This window comes from Epinephelus lanceolatus, chromosome 6, assembly GCF_041903045.1.
Source record: "Epinephelus lanceolatus isolate andai-2023 chromosome 6, ASM4190304v1, whole genome shotgun sequence".
Classification (NCBI taxonomy): domain Eukaryota; kingdom Metazoa; phylum Chordata; class Actinopteri; order Perciformes; family Serranidae; genus Epinephelus; species Epinephelus lanceolatus.
Window position 1 is genome coordinate 2,627,632 of NC_135739.1, and position 19,525 is coordinate 2,647,156.

The following is a 19,525-nucleotide window of genomic DNA, read 5'->3' on the forward strand; positions in this document are numbered from 1 at the left end:
CAAAGAAAATTAATCATTTAATGGAATAGTTTTATTGTTTATTTTAGGGCTGCAACATTAGTTGACTAATTGATGACTAATCGACTATTAAAATAATTGGTGACTATTTTAGTAGTCGACTAATCGGTTTGAGTCATTTTTCATAGAAAAGTACTATAAAAGTACCCCAAAATACTCTTATTGCAGCTTCTTCTGTTCAAATACTGGCAGCTTTACACACTCTCCCGTGACAGTGAACTAAAACCCTTTGGTGTGAGTACGAAACAAGACTTTAGATGACGTAATTTTGGGGACTGGGAGAGACACACTGACATTTTTCAACATTTTAACACATTTTTCAATAAAATGATTCGTTGACTAATCGTAGAAATAATCAACAGATTAGTCGACAATGAAAATAGTTAGTTGCAGCCCTAGTTTATTTATAGATGTTATAGCTTATGTAGAAAAGACATGTTTTAGATAAATACTGACTATTTAAAATAAATAAATAAAGTAAACCATAATGTAGATGGTTTGTCTTTTTGAGGACATATATAGCAAATGGCATCATTTTTACATTCAGAATGTCCCTTTCTTTTAATCTTTCCTCTTTGAACACAGATGTACGTTCAAGTCAGCAATCTGAATCATTGCAGGGGCCCGCTCTTTCTACAGGCCCCTCCACTTCTTGAGCCCCAGTGCAACCGCACTGCCTGCACTGTCTATATTTATGCCCCTGGGTAAAGCATATTATCAAATGTTCATTTAGATCTATTAGTAATTTTGATAGTTTTTGTGCCTTTCTGGCCAGAAATGGCTCTTAAAGTAAGAAAGATTGCCAACCCCTGGTCTAGTATGTGAGTTTTAGTGGCATTTAGTGGCGCGGTGAGGCTGCAGAGTTGTGCCAAGCATGTGAAGCAGAACTACGGTGGCCGATGCGAAAACGGCTCAGCGCTCTAGGCTACTGTAGAAACAAAATGGCGGACATAGTGGCTCATTCCAAGGTAAGACAGCTCAGAGATTCTTAGTTTTCGGTGATTATATACTAAAGACAACAGACTTGTTGTATTATATTAAATTTTTACCAATATATCCCCTAAAATATTCCACACTGGACCTCTGACATACTGTAGAAATTCTACTACAGAGCTCCTCAGTGTCTAATGAGAGTCTGCTGTCATGCTAGCAGTGCTTTTAGCTAAATGCTAACGCTAGCACAAGAAAACTATAAACTCTACCTATATTTTTAGGTTCTTTGCGCTAGCATAGCAACACGTCATAATGCTAACAGTCTAATGTTGAGCAGGTACAATGCTTAACCCTATGGGCCCCTGAACGAAGCATAACGTTAGTGCGTCCAAATTCACACCTGTTCTTCTCTATTGATGTTCTCCGCGACCATGGGTCATAGTGAGAAGCCATGCATATCACGTGAAACAGCGGAATTGAAGCTTCCCGACATGGCCAAGCACTTGTCGGTAGTCCAATGTTTTCACAGCAAAAAAAGATAATATTACACTAAAAGATGTATAACAGAGCTTTCATACAGCTCTGCACACACATTACTGTTGGATGGATTACTCGCGAACGCAGCATCACACAGAAATGTCACGCATATCACATGAAAGCGCAGGAACAGAGCTTTCCAGTGATACCACACACTGTCATCCCATCACGCTATAACTCCAGATTAAATAAAAACCTGCCGAATTTCTTTACAATCCATTATACAGATCTTGTTATCAGTCACTTCATATAGTGAGGAATATCGTATCTTACCACGTCTTAGGCTTGCGTGTGTTTCTCCCTGTCTATCCACATTTGTAGTCCAGCTTTCAAGATGCAAATATCTCCATATTGTCCAGTTGACACTCCATCAAACTTTGTATGACAAGACCAGCGCACTTCACCTTTGCGCACCCAGACAACTGCAGCCTAATTATGCATGCATGACAGGGCCGTAGTCACCATATACATTGAGGGGGACACGTGTTCCCTTCCCAATGCCCAAAATGCCCCCCAATATATAACTGAAACTGAAAAACAACAACAAACTTTGTTTACTGCAAACAAAGTGGCAAATATTATCTTGGAGGACATCATTGCACTTGGTTGACTATTTTTCTATGATCTTAGATGTAAATATTGCATGTTTCTTTCAGATAAAACACATTTTTGACTTGTGAATGAGTCAATGGAATTTATTGCAATAATGAAAAAATACTGGCAATCATGTCCACCTGGCACAAACCACATGTTTTGGACAGCTGTGAAGTGACAGAATGTCCCAGCATCATGGTTCTTATATTGCCAGATTCCAGAGAGTCTCCCCTCTTCATATATGGCAGAATATGTCAACTTCCAACTTGCTATGGTGAGATACATGTAAAAATGTAAGAATTTAGTCACTCGGATTTGTTTTTTTTCATTGATATAAAAATTAGTATAAAATACAGGCACACAGAAGGACATGAAATGATGGCAAATCTGGATAGCCCAGATTGTCCTGAAAAAAACAAGATATAGCATGTGTATGTAGCCTTTATAATGACTGTGATATGAGCTTAAAAGTAAAGGCAGTAAAAATACCCCTAAAAACGCCTAGGGCCCATAGGGTTAACATGTTCACCATCTTAGCTCAGTGTGTTAGCATGCTAACATATGTCTTTTGCAGTAAACACTCAGCCCAGCTTTTGCAGGCATTGTTAGCAGGTATGGACAAATAATGTCACCAGGGCAGAAATTAAGTTTTACGTGAAAACTTTAATGTGTCACTCAAATTACAAGGTATTCTGTCCAACAGCTGTTGAGGCTATTTACTCAAAGTCACAAATGTGAAGCTCAAAAGTCAAGAGATCACCAAAGTCAGAGGGCTTCATACTCGTAGATGAATGTCTGCTCAAAGTTTCATGACAATCAGTGCAATAGTTGTTGAAATATTTCAGTCTGGATCAAAGCAGGGGACAGACAGACTGACATTAACATCATTAGAGGGCTAACATGCCTGAAACGGCAACGTCAGTGGAAGAAAATGTCATTTTAAATAGACAATAAAATCCATGAATCTCAGTTACTTCCCTTCAGGATGAAAAACTTTTAATGAATAAAACAATGTTTTAATAAATACAAACAAATATGGAAGGTATTAAATAATAAATAAATTAAAAATAAGTAAATACAGAGGTTAGGATCTTATTCATCCTTTACATACAGACACAGAAATGCATAAATTAATAATGTCGTCGTACAAAAATGTAGAAAAAATTAAGATAAAAGTTAAATTAAAAATAAGAAAAATTCTGTAGCCTGCTATTTAATTATCAGTTTTTTTTATTCATTCCTTCATCTGTTTATTTCCATATTTATTCCAATAATTATTTATTCTTTTACTTATTTATTTCCGTATTGATTAATGCATTTCTGTATTTATTTGTTCATTTTTTTTTAAATTTTATTTATAAACATTTTTATTTATTTATTCCTTTAGTTATTTATTTCTGTATTGATTAATGCATTTCTGGATTTAATTATTCATTTTTAATTTGTTGATAAGCCTTTTTATTTCTTTATTTCTGTATTGATTAATGCATTTCTATATTTATTTGTTTGTTTTTTTATTTTTCTATAGCCTTTTTACATATTTATTTAATCCTGTTTTATTTATGAATTTATTTATTTCCATATTTATTTATTCCTGTATTTATTTATTTTATTATTGACACTTAAGTCATTTTTTGTTCTACATAACAGGCAACTTTTGCATTAAATAGGAAAAATCTAAACTCGCAGTGTCTTTGATTGAAACCGTCACATTTCCAAATAAACCCTTAATTTCTTTTGTGTGGTGAAACCGTTCCGGCCACATCAGCAGCAAAACACACACTTTATGACGCCATTAGAGGACAACCTCTCTCTGACACCTGACTCACACTTTTCATGGATCTGGTTTGACGATTAAGGCTGGGACAAACCGCAGCGTGTTAGGGCCACTGAGTTTAATAAAAAAAAAAGTTGCGTGTTTGGTATTTCGAGCACAAACAAAGATGGAGTTATTCATGTGATCATCAGATCTGCAGTATGATGATAATAAAGTCGTGTATTTACAGCGCTGTAGACTAAACATGCATGCAGCACAGTAGCAACAAACACTTTGTATAAATCTGTGATTAAGTGACCTCAGAGACAGCAGAAGTAACGTTACCTTGAGTTACGGTTACCTCAGCCTCACGCTGTCAAAAGAAAGGCTCTTTTCAGGAGGAAGAAAGCTTTCTGATTGAGCGTTGGATTCGGCCTTAATTGAAACCTTATGTGTGGCATGTGGAATTCTGGGACTTTGGCTCGCTCCCAAGAATCCACAGAATGTGAAGGTCTTTTTCTTCCTGCCTGCCCCTCTCTTCCTCTCTCTCTCTCTCTCTCTCTCTCTCTCTCTCCTCTCTCCCTATCTTTTTTTCCTATGTGCAGGGGTGTCTTACATCAGCCCAGCGAGCCCTGGTGAAGGCGACTGAGAGCCAGCGAGCGAGAGAGAGAGAGAGAGAGAGAGAGAGAAGGGCTCGGATTGTAGCGTCCAGCCGTCTTGACTCTCACTGGAATAATCTAAAACCATCTCTGAACAAATGGTCTGAAAGGATAAGACGTCTCAGAAGTAAGTCATCCTTTTCTGTTAAACTTTTTGCCGTGTCTCTCGTCCTGCTTTGTGTCATTGTTTGGTCTGTAAAAATGGGACCTCGCACTCTGTCCACCTTTCTGTAAGCCTGCATGAGAGTACCTTAAAGTTTCCTTAAAGTATTTCACACTGGGAGCGTTGGCTGCATGTTTGAACTCCATGTACCTTTTGTGTGGAGTAGCTGCTGTTTGCATGGCAGACTAGAAGAGTGGACAGCAGAGCAGAGCAGAGCAGAGCAGAGCGATGCCAGATTCAAACTCCTCTCTGCTCTGCTGCAGATCCAGCTGTTTCAAACTGAACTCATTATAAGCCTTGCTGTGGCTGGATGTGATTAAATCCTTTTCTTTTATTTAAACATGTTATCACTTCAGATAATCAGGGTTTAGGGAAAGAATATGAACGAAGGAAGTTTTCTAGATGTTATCAAAACTCCAACAGAAGCTCTTCAACCTTCAAACAAGATCTTCTTTTCTGTTCTACAGATGCATAAAGTCGAGCGCCCTCCTCACTAAGTTCACACAGTAGACACGTCAGAGTTTTAATGATTTAAGTGTGACTGTCTGGAAGTTTGTTTACTGCATCGCTCAAATGTCTTTCTATTGTGCAGAGCTCTTCTTTTTACAAGCAACAGAAGAAGTGTAACTAATGTGAAAATGATGTGACTCTCATTTGAGTGTCTTGCATCAAGCTCGCGCACATTTTTGTTTGCTTTATTGTGGCGGGGTAGTCAGGAGTATTGTTTTGGAAAAGTTAAACAACTGACTCATTTATGGTTTACTGCGGTCAGCTGATGAAATGTTGAATGCTCAAGTTACAGCTTTGAAAAAGATTCCCGTCCCTGCGGGACATGTCCTGCTTATGGAGGTTGTGTGTGTGTGTGTGTGTTCCTCAGTGCTATGTAGGTGTTACGTAGGTGGTATGTAGGTGTCCTCCTGTGGCATGTGGACGATAGATGTTCCACACACAGGCCTCTTTTCTACTTTGTTGGAGTTATTTGGTGACTGGACTCGACACAGAAGAGTCGTGTGAAGAGTTAAGAGTATGTATGAGCTCACAGCTCTGACATTTGAACAGTCAGCGACAGACTCAGGAGAGGTGACTCTGATCAATGGAATAATTGTTACAGAGAGGTGAAGGTGAGCCTGAGGTCAGGCGGCTGTGTGTGTGTGTTTTCTATCTGGACACATGGCTGCACTCTGTTTTTGGTCGATGTTGTCGATCTTACTGCGGATAATAGACCTCAAAGCTTAAGTGCGACTCATTTTCTGTCTAATGAAAATGTATCAACTCATTTTCAGATTAATTTTATGTCCTTTAGTGCGGTAAAATCACAAACATAAGTTGTTTTGCAGCTGCTCCATAAATTTATTTCCTCCTTTTCACAAGTCTACATCATTTTAATCAAATAGAAGTTGTTAAAAAAGAAGTCTGCAGGCGTGACGTTTTACTCTGGTGACTTGTTGTGGGACATTTGCAATTATTATTATTTATATCACTAGTAACTGGCTGGATGCTTGAGAGAGAGAGAATCTTCATTTAAGGAATACTTCAGTCAATGTAAATGACAATATGTATATTAATTACTCTCCCTGTGCTTCATTGAATTCAGGAAGAAAACTTTGTTTTTCTCTCATGCCTCCACAGTGAACGAAGAATCCAAAGATGGTGGGCCACATTTAATAACAGTAAAACTATATTAAAACATCCGTTTACAAACTTTAACGCAACTTATTCAGTATTCAAGTCTCATTTATCCAGTCGCATACTTAGTACTTCTCAAACGTGCACTTTTGCTTAAACCCTGCTCTTTAAAACACTTTAAAGGGCATCCTTAAGAAGTCACAATTCATATTTACTTTTAAAAGGCTTTAAAATGTATTAAGTTGTCTTAAATTCAGATTGGATGTGTCTGTCTGTTTTTTTAGTCACGTCACCGCGAGGATTTCTGATGTTGGCACGACAGGAAACATCATTTTAACAGGAGAAAAACACACACGACAGGGTATCAGACTTTGACACAACAACACGTCACACGATGCCACTCGATGCATTTCGATGGAGCAGTCAGTTAAATCATCGTTAAACTCGCTGTTAGCCAGACTGCTCGTTAGTTTATTTTTATGAGAGGTAAGCGTAGAGAGTATCATCATCAGTTTATCTATACAGCACATTTCATACGACGAGCATTAACTCAGTATGCTTAAGATACATCATACATGACAAACATAAACTGTCATGTAAGATAATAAAGTATTACAGACATAAAAACAAGCAGGACATGATAAAAACAAACAAACAAGAGGGTGATATTATTATCATTATACTTAGAAAAGGGAAGATAATAACAATAATACTAATTCCTAAAACAAATAAAAATACACTTAAAAACTGAACTAAAAGCGTGTGGAAAAAAGGATTTTAGTTTGCTTTTAAAAGCGAACACTGTTGTCGCACCATGAGCTGATTGAGAGCTTATTTTAGGTGCAGTGTCATTTACCTTCGCGTTCATCTTCAACTAATATCAGTGTGTTTACTTGGAAAAAATACATTTTCACTTTTGGTATGTGTTTCGATCACAAGTTTGGTCTTACATTGAACTTAAAATGGTATTAAAAAGCACTTAAAAAGTCATTAATTAAATTTGTTTATATCTTTAGACGCCCTAAAACAATGCAGGCGCGCTACTCTTCTGTGCCAGTTTCACATGGTAAGGTTTTAGGGAGAATGCATGTGTTTGGGAAGTACTGAGCATATGACTGGATAAATGAGAGTTGGATTATACTGTCTGAGCTGAGTTTGTAAACTGAGGTTTTGATTTAGTTCTGCTACTGTTTAATACAGAGCCTGATGATTTCAGTTCTTCAAGAATATTTCTTTGTTCACTTTGGAGTCTTTCTTCAGGAATTCAACTTCACACAAGATGAGTAATTGATAAGCAAAATGGGCGTTTTGTGGATGAAGTGTTCGTTTAAAATGCTTAAACGCTGTTAAAACTCTCTGAATGTGCTTTGGACAAGTTACAAAATGGAAGTGTCACATCAGCGTATTTTCCTCATCTGCAGTAATGTGTGATGTGTCTCTATCTGGCTGAATGATCAGTAAAACAGAATGCAGAACAGGGCCATGATATGTGATAATTCTAAAGAGGTTTGTAACTTATCTTTCCTCACTTCAGACTCTGCAGACTCTTCTCTGTGCAGTGCTGCATTCTGGGGAACAATGAAGTAATGGAAGCACAAGTAGACAAAGCAAGCTGATGAAAACAAAAAGTGAAATTACAAAACTTGACCACAAATTAAGTTGGGGAACCTCTGATCGCCACAGGCTGACCATTTATGACAGTGTAAGAGTTTTCCTTTGAGATCTTTTTGTTGTGTGCTCTGTTGGCTGGATGTGTAAATAGGAAACCATCTTTATCAGGGTAAATAAGCTCTTTGTCAGCGCAGAGTGGAGGAGTTATTGCTTAAGACGGGGAATATATGAAAATGCCTGCGGTGGATGTCAGAGGGGAGCGGATAATGTACTCACATTCAGAGTTTTTTATTTGTCCAGACAGTTGGAAAACAGAGAGGGAGACAACGTTCGAGGGGGATTTGATCCCAGGCCATCACTCTATTATCCGGCTGTAATTTGATATCTGATGCACACATACACACACACATATATATATAGGCTAAAACACACACACACTCAGGCGCAGATAGAATAAGAGAGTATAGAGTAACCACATTAGGAGTGTGTTATCACTGCATCTTTCTGACATGTCATTTCAATTAGCAACCCTCCCCTCCAGAGTTTGGAGGCTGACTGACATCCTCACATACAGACCCTAATCACACACCACAGCAAAGGCTGTAATTTCAACCCCCCATTCAAAACACTGCACTGGAGGCACTCGGTGCTTACTTAGCTTAGCTGTAACTCGAGGCAGACGTTGTTTGATTGGAAGTGTTTTCAAATCAATGCCTCTGGCAAGAGAGAACCAGCTGTGCACTCGCTCGTTGACGTGCATGCTGTAATTTGGTATAAATAGAGGCATTTCAGGGAACATCATCCCTTAAATACTGCACTGTTGACTTTGCATCCCGCACGTGCTTGAACTTCGACCCTGCCCAAACCAGCGCCCCACTCATCACCTAGTGTTTGAGGGAGATTAGGTTACTCGTAGCTTAAAGCAGACGCATTTGTGCCTCTTATTTCTGAGCTTGAGCTACTTGTTTGAGGTCTGCACTCAGATGAGATGGTGACAGGAAATATGACAAAAGTTGCATTGCTTCTCTGATATTTTCCATTGTCAAATAATAAAGTTAATATGAGGTTGTTGCTTTGATCCGGATTACAGAGAAGGCTGCTCGAATCACCAGAAACCAAATAATTGTAGAGGGAGCTAGAAGATGGATGCACATACACATTAGCACACAGTAGTCAAATCCTCCTCTGTGTTTGCACATGTGGCCTCGGTCAGTCCTCATTCTCTCGCTCCTGTTTACAAGTCAGTCCCTTTTTGTTTGTCTGTTTGTCCCTCCACCTCGCCATCTCTCACTTCCCCCCCGTCTTCACTAATTACAGGCTGTCAAGGAAAATCCGAGGTAATATTTCAACATCAAAAGGACCTCATGACGTGCTGCAGGCTGTCACTGTGTGCAAATGACAGCCTGGGCAGTGAGTGAGTTGTCACTGCCGACGTATCGGCCTGTACGGATGACATCGGCCTTTTATAGAACTCTTACTATCTGCTCTGTTGTTGTTTTGTAATTTGAATGTCTGTGGAGTGGAGTAACATGTTATCAGTGGTAGAAAATGTACATTTACTCAAATGCCATTTTCAGATCCTTTCACGACATTTCAGAGGGTACGATTATTTCATTACTCCACATTTGCAGCTCAGGAGGTAGAGCAGTTGTCCACCAATTGGAAGGTCCGAGGCCCTAGCAGTTGACCTGTCGAAGAGTCCTTGGTCAAGACGCTGAACCCTCAGATTAAAATTTCCTTATAAAATACATTTTTAAATATAAAACCAGTCATCTCCATCCTTTTCAGCTTGTGAATCACAACTACAATAGCTGTGACGCTGTACATGCATGTGTCCACACATTGCTCCTTGTTGCCAGTTGGCATGAACAGTTAAAGCAACACTTACCTTTGTGGAACTTTTACACTTTTCTTTGTTTAGGTTAAAATGCTATTAATAAGCTGATAGCACACTAACATGTAAGTGAATTCCACCAGAGATAAAACCTCATAATTATACCATTCTCATATGGTTCTAAGAAAACTCCGACCAATCATTGATTGGCCGAGTGTCCTGTCTATCTTCCCCACGTGGAGGCCTCCGACTGACGTAACCACTCGCGTAACATCGTTTTTAGTTTGCGTCTAATGTAATATAGGCTATAACGTTATATATGACAACACAGCATCCAGTTGCTAACAGTTAGCCTACTGTAGCCTAACGTTGCCTGAGCCTCGCCTCCTTGTTCATTGCCAGTCACCAGTACTATCTAACGTTAGTGTTTACGTTATATTATAAAACTCATCAGTCATCACTGACCCCGGATAAGTTTCAAAACTCCAAGGTTGCGTTTGACTGTGCGGGACAGGTAACATTACGTTTAGTTTGCTTCTAATATAACATATAACGTTATATATGACAACACAGCATCCAGTTGCTAATGGTTAACGTTAGCCTACTGTAGCGTAGCCTCTGACACATTAACGTTATCTTCCTTGTGCATTTCCACTTACTAGTAACGTTAAGGCTTCTATCTAACGTTAGCACTGTAACCTTAGTCTAAAACTCATCAGTCATCACTGACTCCGGTTGAGTTTTAAAACTCCGGGGTTGACTGTCTTGGTTGTAACGTTACACTCGCTCTCCTCTTCCGTGTATCTAACGTTACATTGCCAACGCCTACGTCTATCATAGACGTAATGGAGGAAGGGTTTGGGACTTTGGAGGGAGGTGGAGTTGTGGATGTTCAATTTTTTTTCTAAGTGCTGTGTGAAATGCAAGAAACGCAAGAGTTGCTTTAATCAGCTGTCCTTTAGCTCTTGATCATAGACTGTATGAAATTATGGACGTAGCCACCGTGACATCATCCGTTGGTTTGTGGACTGCTGTTTTGAAGCCTTGACTTCCGCATTTTAGCCGTTGCTGTCTTGTTTTATTGGAGCCAGAAGTGACCATATTCAGACGAGAGGGTGGAGCTGTGCTCAGGGGCGAGGACTGGTACTGACTCACAGACTGTAGTGATGACAGCCTGTAACTCAAAGCAGGCCGCCCTTACTTATGCATGACTTTTAGCCTTAACAGAATGTAGACGGCTGAGTTATATAAAAATGAACCCCCATACATTTGTCATCTATGTTGAAATTAGCTATGAGACTCAAACTGTTTTCGTTCCAGGCTGTAAACGTGTTAATTCAGCTGTAGAGTTGGGCTTTTTAACATGGGGGGTCTACGAGGTTGGTTTCTTCTAAGCTTCTGGAGCCAGCCTCAAGTGGCCATCAGAGGAGCTATAGTGTTTGGCACTTTCACGTTGGCTTCAGTTTTCAGCCCTGGAGGTTGCTGTTGTTCATGACCAACCTTTTCACAGAATCTTGGACCAGTCTGTGAATCCGTTTGGAAGTAATGCACCTTTTTGCGATAGGCCACTTTCATTGTCACCCGACAAACCAGCTGACAAAGTGAACTATAGAGCTGCTGGTTGCAGCTTAAAGGTGCGGACACACCAAATCGACATCAAAGAATTAGCGGCGACTTTTCGTCTACGTCACCTTACGTCGCCCTGTGTCAGTTGCGTTTGAACACACTACACGGACTACATCCGACAGCCAAGTAGCACGTACGTTCTGCGCCTGCGTGAGAGAGAGCGGAGTGAGAGAGTGGTACATCCTGTCAGCCGAAGGGTTTCCTATCTGTGCAGCCGAGCACCGCAGCACCTCCACGGACTATTACATCCAGACGGTCCCGGTGTTTCCTCCGCAGGCTCCACTTCACTCAGCTGCCTGATAAATCCGCTGCTTCTTCCCACTTTAACCTGAATAACAAACCAGGGCTCGGTGCCGCTAGCCGCTCCCAGCTGGCTCCGGTTTGTTATTCAGGTTAAAGTGTGAAGAAGCAGCGGGTCTGTGGGGCAGCTGAGTGAAGTGGAGCCTGAGGAGGAAGCACCGGTTAGCCCCGGTTTCACTACAGGCAGATTCACTCAATACAGGGGCGAGGAAATAAACCCTGAACAGCCAATCAGAGTGATCTCTCTCACCGACAAGCTCCGCCGCCGATTCAACATGCTCAATCGGCCAAAAAGCCAACGGTGCGGAACACACTGCAAAAACTAGGGTGACAGACGCTCATCGATGGCCGACCGTCGGCTTGGTGTGTCAGGGCCTTTAGAGCCGACTAAGGCTCATCGTCAAGTGGCATCTGCCCTCTAAACTCCCCTGATTTTAGTGACTCTTCAATATTTACAAAAAAGTCCATATACAATGGACACTAATTTGCATAGCAGAACCGTTTTAAAAAATTCCCATTCCATTAAAGTCCCCATGAAATAATCCCGTGTCCCTGTGTTGATGCTTTATCTCTTGTTATGCGCCAAATATGTGTAAAAAATCTGTATCAGAGTACTTATCCATCAAAGTCCCTGTTTGCTCTTTCTGTGAAACCATGTAGCGATAGGAAGAGATGTGTGTTTGGATGTCCTTAGTTTTCATTTCCAAAACAATGTGATGGTTGTCTAATTCATTAATTTCTCCCTCATCCTGCTCCTGATCTGACAGCGAGGGAGGTGTCTGTGGAGCCACTCAGCAGCTGTAGCTCTGTATCATGCTGAACTCTAAGCCCACCCACTGTTGAGCCACACAATCAAATGCGAAGGATTAGATTTAAATCTCTGTTGTTAACTGTGCACCACTCAAATATTCTGTTTCACTGGGAAATATGTCACAGAACAGAAGCTAAAGTCGCTCTAACTTTCATTTCACTGGGACATTTACCACATAGTGACGCCTCAGATTTGTACTGTGACCTTTTTGAGGGGGTCTGACCCTACTAGCTTCATCTCAACCAGCTCCAACAGTAAGATTTTACTTGAACGTTCATAAAGGCATTTAGCTGATGATGCTTTTGTACTGCAAACAGAGTAGAAGAGAAGACAGAAGCTCCTTCACGTAGTTCAACGAGTGGTGAATGCATATTATAATGAGATGCTGGTATTCGTTAACTCTTTATTTGCGTAGTTTCAGACCACAGGTGTCATTTTCTCTGTTGAAATCGAAGAAAGCACTTCTCGTCTTAGCTGAATGCACAAATGCTTTTGATTTAAGCAGCGTGCAGGGGATGGACCTCTCCTTTAATGGGGGAAATGGAAAAAAAAAAAAACTTGTTGGCGTGGAGCGGTGTTTTTCCAATCTGACAGTGTAGCTGTAAAGTTCAGGGCCTGGATATTCAATCAAAATGGATTTCCAGTCAGAGATTTTTCGGCTCCTCTCCTTACATAACAAACACACCCCCCTGTCATTGCACGATAGTCACAATGAGCAGTTACGAGCCTTTGTTGAAATATTTGGTGGGTCTTGCAGGTAGATTAAATATTTGGTTGATCTGGCAGGAAGATAAAATACAGCCTCTCCTGCAGTTTCCCACTTTCTTTCTCCCTTGTGGCCACTTAGCATCAGCTGGCAGCTTTTACGAGCACCTGCGCACTGGTGTGAACAGTTCATGCCCTCAGGCGACTAATAGGTCCCTAATGGCACCGTCAGTGAGGAGCTGCAGCAGGTGTGTGTGCTCCTGCTGGAGACTGTTGAACACCAGCAGAAACAGTTACAGTGTTAAAGAGAAACCTTCACCTCTGCTTCATACAAGAGTCACCAGATGGATTTAAGTATCTGCAGTCCGGCCTGTGAAGCAGTAGATGACCTTAACTTTTCAGCTTTTGGTTTCATGTTACCGTAAAACTATTGCTGACGCAGCAGGGTCTTGTTTTTACCCACTGTATTGTGGAGCAGCGCTCAAAATGTGCCTTGTATATCATTACATGTGCATATGTGGTGTAAGGTATCCTACAATTAAGCATGTAGACTGGAACATTTCTCCCCAGGTGTCACATCTGACCCAGACAATAGACGATTGTTTTCTGTGCACGTTTCTCTTCCAGTTAAGAAAATTTAATTACATGTATGAGTGCGTGTGTCTGTGTGTGCAGGCCTGCATGCATGTGCACGCTCCTCATTCTCGGATTTTACGGCCGTGTGTTTACATGGCTCCACCTGGGTCTGATTGGGAAATGTGATTCGGATTTCATGCATTCCCATAAAAATAAAATATCTGTGATGCTGTGTTACAGCCTTCAGGGAGAAACAGGAGGATATAATAGAGAGCACATGTGGATGGTTACGGTGCACAGCATACGGGCACACTGTTAAGCAATCAGGCCACATAAACACACACACACACACACCTTTATATATACTGTATATGCAGGTTGTAGCTATGAAGCCTGGGCACGATGTCAGGTTTAGGAAGTAGATCTGAGCTGAGTAAATTTTGGTTTTGATATTATTTAACTGTGCAAACAAGATCTGCCTTTCTTCAGCAGCTCATACCCAGTGTTTGCCATCATTCATTGGTTATTCAACAGGGGAAATACTTTTTTCGGGGGGCCCAGATTTCCCCATCTGCATCTCAACCGCGGATGTTGTGGTTAAACGGTATGGGTCTTTACCACCAGGCCCCTGAACGCCTCATGCAGTACATTTATGGCACCAGGTAGAGCTAAAAGCTAACTTCAATCCTTGATCTTTGTTTAGAGGTGTAATCAACCATGTGGCATACCTTTAAACCATCACATCATCTGACATATTTTCCCCAAATACAGGGAAGTGTCAAGTAGCTTTAATTGGCTGATTGGTTACCTTAGAATTTTTAACCTCAGCGTTTCTTGTGGATTTGTAGCCAAAAGATTTATCAGGATTTTTAATATTTTACTTAGCGCCATCTTCATGTCAGAATTATATCTTTTTTAATCCATTTGCAACAATTGATGTTGGCAATTTAAGTTCCTTATTATGTCGTGCAGTGGTTCCCAACTGGTCCAGCCATGGGGTCCAGATTTCTCTTTAGTCATTAGTTCAAGGCCCACACAGCTTTAATATATTCAGCGTCATACTATCAAGGTAAATTGCTGTATCTGTTGAGTAGCTGTCTGTTAGTCACTCACTCTACAACAGGAAACAGCACTTCAAAATAAAAGCTCTGTGCTGGAAATTCATTGTACTTCAAAATAAACTGTGTTTTTTACAAACTTTCGTTTCACTTGTGGTCCATTCAGAATGGACCCAGGACCCACTTTTGGACCCCGACTCACCAGTTGGGAACCACTGATGTAGTGGATATGTTGAAACTCGTGAGGTTATGTTTAGGCACATAAGCTCACCATTTCAGTGAATGAAATAAAAATAAATAAATGAAGGAGTGGCTGTTTTTTGTCTCCAAAAAAATTGAAAAAAAAAGAAAAGGAAAAAAAAACAATACAATATAAACACAACATTCCCAAATCTGAATGAAAGGGAGCAGAAAGAAGAATAATCTTCATGGCACTGTCCCCGCTGGAAAACCAGCTATGGGTCGCTACAGAACACCCACAACCTCCTCTGTGACCAAATATCTGCAAGACTAATAACACTCCCATCAGCCTCAGCTTTACTTTATGTTAGTGCTAATTAGCAAATGTTGGCATGTTATAAATGTAGCTAGATGGTGAACGTGGTGAACAATGTGACAGCTAAACGTCAGCATATCAGCATTTACCTGTGTGCTGCCACTTTATCTGATATACAGCCTGGTTACATCTCTGTATGCACATACACATATCTCGGTTATACATAGACACTTTATGTCCTGTTCACATTCAGTTTATTCATTTTTTCATTCTGCACCTAACACAGATTACCATTATTTCACTTTATAAATTGAGTCCCTATTTTAATTACGCACAACTTACCTGCAGGATTATTTAATGAGCGTTGTTGGCGGGAGCCTGAGAGCGAAGATTTAATTTCCAGCGACTGTTTGTCTGTAACAGTAGTACTAATGACGATAAAGAACTTGAAACTTGTCGTGAGCATGATAGCATGCTGGCATTAGCATTCAGCTCAGAGCATGTCTGTGGACTGTCTTAGTTTTATCTAGTTCAAAAACATAAACTAGCTTTCAGTCTGGAAAGATGGACTGGAGAATCTCTTCACAATCACGCAGTGTAACAACAATTATAATTGACATTCATCAACTAGATGAGTTGTAGCTAGATGAAAAAGCAAGAATCCAACATTTTGATAGAAAATATAAAACAGAAGATGTTTAACGTGTAATTTAACCTGTAACATTGTTTCTCACATAATGTGAAATATTGTAGTAACATTTCACATCTGAAGTCACACAGTTTAACAGAAATGGTGACCTGTGTGTGAGTGCTGTGATTAAGAATGAGATGTTATCCTCTAAGTAGACCTCTCAGACAGTCTTTGGCGGCTGGATGATGAAGCGTTCACATGTTCTTGACCCTTTTTAGCCTCTGCTAGTTGCTCACTCCTCTGCGGAGGCTCATGTAAATCCCCAAAGTGTTGACACTGCTGTGTGTGTTTGTGTGTGTGTGTGATAGAGACAGAGGCAGGGAACAGAGCCAGGTAAACCTGCGTGTTGACTTTGCAGGCTTTCCCAGGGTGCAGGAACCTGGTGGTACACCAACATTACTCTGTGTGCTGGGCTCGACCCTCCAAAGAAAATCTGATTTATTTATGCAAACAAGAGAGCCTGGGAAAACAAAATAAAACACCCGGAGGACACAGCAGTGAGCTCTTAGTGAACACATGAGAGTGTTTTTGGGGTTGTAAGACGAGGAAGAGGTGGATGAGCGGGAGAATAGCTATTTATGGCTTTTCCTGTGAGTTATACAAATTTGGAAACTCCTCGGTGGATCTCCTATGCGTTAAATTTGTGCTGCTGATAAAAAAAAAAGTACAGTCCAGTACAGAGCTCGTTAGTGTCTGAGGGGAGTATCTGTCCTTCACCACTTCCTGAACTAGCCATGAGGGAGCTGATTTTTATGGGGCACTTTCCCCCAGACGGAGAAACTCAAGTCGAAAGTCTTTTCAGGTTCGTTCTGCTCCAAATTGACACAATAAACTCTGCGTATCAACATCTTGTGTTTATAATAACCTGTCTGAATTCAGATGAGGTCCAGTCAGAGTTTGCTCTGTCCAGTCTGAATGGTGCTGTGATGGAGCACTTTAACAGATCTGTGAAAACATCTACAGACAGATATTAGTCTGAGTGTTAGATATTGTGTTAAGTGTAAAACAACACGCCATAACTCCCACTGATACAGTAGATACGGTCATTTGCTGCCACATTCGGTAACGTTTACCACATATGGTTTTGTTTTTATATGTGATCCTCTGGGAGACAGTAACAGGGCTGTAAATGGCTGTCATGCTGTGATATACTGTTTGTTATGAAAAGATTGGCAGATACAGAAAAGTAGGTCTAACTGTTGATAATTTATGTTTTAATTTCTTGAATTTATTTCATGTTTCCCATGTAGGGCGGCATGATATAAAGAAAGTATTTAATATTGTCACAATCTAGTACAAGACTGGGACTCATTTGCAGAGGAAAACATTAAACACAATGAGAACACAAATCCAGGGGGGTCAGGGGTCAAACATGCGAAGGCAGTCACCAAAGGCAGAAAAGTCCATTCAGGGAAATCACACAAAAGTCCATAAATCCAAGCATTCAAAAACCCAAGAAATCAAACACGAGGAAAAGGCGTGAAAGTATGAACACACTGGGGCAACGATGATAATCTGGCAACTGAATGGGGGAAACACTGAGCTCTAAATACACAAGGGTTGATTACTATACACACAGGTGAGTGGAACAAGACACAGGTGAAACACATGAGGTCATTGACAAAGGCGGGAAAACTCAGACACTAATAGAAACACTAAATACAGTGCAAACGCTTTTCAAAACAAAGCAGGAAGTGGACGCAAAGACGAGCATAAACGACAGAAAATCACAAATATGTAAGAAAGCTGAATATCAGCATGAAGGCTTGAGCAGTATCACAGTATTATGGTATACCAGGATATTCTGACAGTACGGTGATACAGTAGTCCCCTCCATCTCTCTTACCGTTACTGTTTGTGTTTTCCAGTTCAGAAAAATACTGCAAGGTGTAACTGTTGAAATAAATTTTTAAAGAACAATATCCACTTTTCAAACATAAAGTTGCATTTGTTTGTCAGAATGAAGTTCTGGCACCACAGACTAATACCGCCATATAACGTATGCCCCAGTAAAATCTTCAAAGGGTATGAAGGTATTAAAAATGATGTATTATATATGTATTATCGTTGTTGAAAGAGTTCGGTTGGAAGTTGAGAATTAGGACACCTTCACACTGGTGCTATTTGGTCCGCTTTAAACGAACCCTGGTCCGCTTCAATGGATAGTTTGGTTCGCTTGGATTGGTGTGAACGCTCATTCGAACTCTGGTGCGGACCAAACAAGCGAACCCTGGTCCGCTTGAAAACTGGGGTCTCGGTTCACTTGCAACTGAATCCTGGTGCAGTTTGCTTACAGTGGGAAATGCAAACAGACTATCCAGCGAACCAATGAGAGGAAGTGACGTAGAGCGCAGTGCATTTTGGTGTTTGGTGTTGTTGTGGTGACCAAGCCGGCTGAAGGGGATGGATTTCCGTTTCCGGTCCTGGCCAATCGATGAGCCGGGTTTTCTTCTTCCTCGTGCTTTTTTTTCTTCCTGGTCAGTGGTCGTTTCGGGCAATACCCCCAAACGAGCAGCTGTTGTAACTGCGTGACGTTGTCCAGGCGGTTTGGTCCGCTTTAAAAAGTGCAGTGTGAAAGTGAACCAAACTAAATGAAGGTGTGGAATTTTTCAGCACTTAACCGCCCAATTGAAGGGCGACTTTTTTAAAATGCCAATAGCAATATCCAACTATGACAGTAATTCTAGTCCTCTCTGCTGGAGACAGCGTGGCTTAAGAGGAGACTTCGCCCACATTTTTTGGGACTGTTCTAAATTAAGTTTATTGGGAAAAGGTAAAAAAGGAAATAGGAGAAATTTTGAACTTAGACCAGCCATTTGAACCACATGAGTTGATTTAAGGCAATGTGTCATTAAGGGGGTTGGAGAAAAACAAATTATATTTGCTTAGAGCTCTTGTGCTAATAGCCCATGAACTTATTAGAATACACTGGCTTAAGCCCCGCCCACTTTCTTTGGACCAATGGACCTCAAGACTTGTGGCTGTGAATTGTATGGAAAACAAACCGTGAGGCTGCAACTCAGGATGGACATTTATTTAGAAAGATGGTCTTCTGTTATATTGGACTTAGAAAAGTAAGCATATTGTTAGCATTTAAATTGATCATTTTCAGTTGCGTCTCCGGGTAGTAGCTCAGGTCCATGTTTGTTCTCTGTCGACTGATGTCACTCGCATATGTGGCGGGGCATACCGACAAGAAATGCAGAGGGATGTTAATAATGCTTGAGTTAAAAAAAAATGAAAGGAAATCATTTCCAGCGTTCTGTTATTGAATAAATTGAACACTGAACTGAGCAGAAATGGCACCAAAAACAAAAAACAAATAATTGCTACATTTTAAAGTGCAGTTTTCTACTGATACTCCCTTAGGGCACATTCACATTGAACCTTCATTTGGTTCACTTCACTTTCACACTGCACTTTTTAAAGCGGACCAAACAGCCTGGACAACGTCACGCAGTTACAACAGCTGCTCGTTTGGGGGCAGTATTGCCCGAAACGACCGGCCGAAACACAGCTCATTGATTGGCC

The 19,525-nt window shown here is 40.6% G+C and overlaps 1 protein-coding gene across 2 annotated transcripts in view; it reads left to right on the forward strand.

Moving 5' to 3' along the window:
* Positions 1-4,376: 4,376 nt before the first annotated feature.
* The window catches only part of ddr2a (discoidin domain receptor tyrosine kinase 2a), a 59,983-nt gene continuing 44,834 nt past the window's right edge, over positions 4,377-19,525 (forward strand). For both annotated transcript variants that reach the window (XM_033622857.2, XM_033622859.2), the window contains exon 1: positions 4,377-4,624. The gene's annotated coding sequence lies outside the window, so the exon portion shown is untranslated. The remainder of the gene's footprint in view (positions 4,625-19,525) is intronic.